The sequence below is a fragment of the Rhipicephalus microplus genome, unplaced genomic scaffold (assembly GCF_043290135.1).
Source record: "Rhipicephalus microplus isolate Deutch F79 unplaced genomic scaffold, USDA_Rmic scaffold_151, whole genome shotgun sequence".
NCBI lineage: Eukaryota > Metazoa > Arthropoda > Arachnida > Ixodida > Ixodidae > Rhipicephalus > Rhipicephalus microplus.
Window position 1 is genome coordinate 224,361 of NW_027464722.1, and position 3,140 is coordinate 227,500.

A 3,140-nucleotide genomic window follows, 5' to 3' on the forward strand; every position below is an offset into this window, starting at 1 on the left:
CAGCCGGGGCGGCGCGAAAACTGCGTCAGCCGGGGCGAGCCCGGGTGCGGCACCACCGGGAAAACTGTGGCAAACAGACATGGCGATCGAGTGAGTGGGCCGCCAGCCAGGCTCAGCCAAAAAGTGCCAAGTCCGAACTGCGTCAGCCGGGGCGGCAAAAAACCGCGTCAGCCGGGGCGGCGCAAAAAACCGCGTCTGCCGGGGCGGCGCGAAAACCGCGTCTGCCGGGGCGGCGCGAAAACTGCGTCAGCCGGGGCGAAAGAAAAAAAAAACGCGTCTGCCGGGGCGAGCCCGGGTGCGGCACCACCGGGAAAACTGTGGCAAACAGACATGGCGATCGAGTGAGTGGGCCGCCAGCAAGGCTCAGCCAAAAAGTGCTAAGTCCGAACTGCGTCAGCTGGGGCGGCAAAAAACCGCGTCTGCCGGGGCGGCACGAAACCGCGTCAGCCGGGGCGGCGCGAAAACCGCGTCTGCCGGGGCGGCACGAAACCGCGTCAGCCGGGGCGGCGCGAAAACTGCGTCAGCCGGGGCGAGCCCGGGTGCGGCACCACCGGGAAAACTGTGGCAAACAGACATGGCGATCGAGTGAGTGGGCCGCCAGCCAGGCACAGCCGAAAAGTGCTAAGTCCGAACTGCGTCAGCCGGGGCGGCAAAAACCGCGTCAGCCGGGGCGGCGCGAAAACCGCGTCTGCCGGGGCGGCACGAAACCGCGTCAGCCGGGGCGGCGCGAAAACTGCGTCAGCCGGGGCGAGCCCGGGTGCGGCACCACCGGGAAAACTGTGGCTAACAGACATGGCGATCGAGTGAGTGGGCCACCAGCCAGGCTCAGCCAAAAAGTGCTAAGTCCGAACTGCGTCAGCCGGGGCGGCAAAAACCGCGTCAGCCGGGGCGGCGCAAAAAACCGCGTCTGCCGGGGCGGCACGAAACCGCGTCAGCCGGGGCGGCGCGAAAACTGCGTCAGCCGGGGCGAAAGAAAAAAAAAAAACGCGTCTGCCGGGGCGAGCCCGGGTGCGGCACCACCGGGAAAACTGTGGCAAACAGACATGGCGATCGAGTGAGTGGGCCGCCAGCCAGGCACAGCCGAAAAGTGCCAAGTCCGAACTGCGTCAGCCGGGGCGGCAAAAAACCGCGTCAGCCGGGGCGGCGCAAAAAACCGCGTCTGCCGGGGCGGCACGAAACCGCGTCAGCCGGGGCGGCGCGAAAACTGCGTCAGCCGGGGCGAGCCCGGGTGCGGCACCACCGGGAAAACTGTGGCAAACAGACATGGCGATCGAGTGAGTGGGCCGCCAGCCAGGCTCAGCCAAAAAGTGCCAAGTCCGAACTGCGTCAGCCGGGGCGGCAAAAAACCGCGTCAGCCGGGGCGGCGCAAAAAACCGCGTCTGCCGGGGCGGCGCGAAAACCGCGTCTGCCGGGGCGGCGCGAAAACTGCGTCAGCCGGGGCGAAAGAAAAAAAAACGCGTCTGCCGGGGCGAGCCCGGGTGCGGCACCACCGGGAAAACTGTGGCAAACAGACATGGCGATCGAGTGAGTGGGCCGCCAGCAAGGCTCAGCCAAAAAGTGCCAAGTCCGAACTGCGTCAGCCGGGGCGGCAAAAAACCGCGTCTGCCGGGGCGGCACGAAACCGCGTCAGCCGGGGCGGCGCGAAAACCGCGTCTGCCGGGGCGGCACGAAACCGCGTCAGCCGGGGCGGCGCGAAAACTGCGTCAGCCGGGGCGAGCCCGGGTGCGGCACCACCGGGAAAACTGTGGCAAACAGACATGGCGATCGAGTGAGTGGGCCGCCAGCCAGGCACAGCCGAAAAGTGCTAAGTCCGAACTGCGTCAGCCGGGGCGGCAAAAACCGCGTCAGCCGGGGCGGCGCAAAAACCGCGTCTGCCGGGGCGAATGCAAAAAAAACAAAGAAAAAAGCCCGCGCTTAATCAAAAGAAAACAAAGAAAAAAGCTTGCGCTTAATCAAAAGAAAACAAACAAAAAAAGTTCGCGCTTAAGCCTGGCGGTGGAACCACCGGGGCAAACAGACCTGGCGATCGAGTGAGTGGGCCGCCAGCCGGGGTGAGCCAAAAAGTGCAAAGTCGGAACCGCGTCAGCCGGGGCGGCGCGAAAACCGCGTCAGCCGGGGCGGCGCAAAAACTGCGTCAGCCGGGGCGGCACGGAAAAACGAAAACCGCGTCAGCCGGGGCGGCACGGAAAAACGAAAACCACGTCAGCCGGGGCGACATCAAAATGAGGAAAAAAAAAAAACTGCCTTAGGACACCTGCGTACACTTTCATGCGTTTGGGCATATCTCTCTGTAACACGCGCGCCCCTCGTTACGCGCGGCACTCTGTTTTCTCCGACACCCATATTTCGGCGGCATGTGGCACGCGCGCCCGTCCCTACGCACGGCACACCGCAGTGCTTTCTCGATATTTTTCTTTTCCTCCAACACCGTCATCTATAGGCTTTTAGTGACCTGTTGCTCGTGGCAAAAGTTCGCTAGCTCTGACACCTCTTGCATGCGCACCGTTTTTGCGCACGGTGCTATGCCGCAAAGCACGGCAGTCGCATGCGTTTCTCTCAGGCACCTCTTTTTTGACACAACGCTGTGGTGCTTAGAAACACACCCGCCGCTTTTGCGCACAGAACTCCACCGTACAGCACGGTAGTCACGTTTGTTCCACACGAACAGCAGTGTGCATCGTGCTACGACACTTTGAAAGCTTTTTCTTCCGAGTCTCGACCGCGCTGTTCCTTTCGTACTTGGCGCGGTTTTGGGACCAGCTTTGTTTTAAACCCCTACTGCGCGCCGTTCCTTTCGTACTTGGCGCGGTTCAGGGTTTGTTTCGAGCCCTTAGCCGCGCTGTTCCCTCCGTACTTGGCGCGGTTTAGGGTCGAGCTTTGTCTCGAGCCCTCTCCGCGCCGTTCCTTCCGTACTTGGCGCGGTTTAGGGTTTGTTTCGAGCCCTTAGCCGCGCTGTTCCCTCCGTACTTGGCGCGGTTTAGGGTTTGTTTCGAGCCCTTAGCCGCGCTGTTCCCTCCGTACTTGGCGCGGTTTAGGGTCGAGCTTTGTCTCGAGCCCTCTCCGCGCCGTTCCTTCCGTACTTGGCGCGGTTTAGGGCCGAGCTTTGTCTCGAGCCCCTACCGCGCGGTTCCTTTCGTACT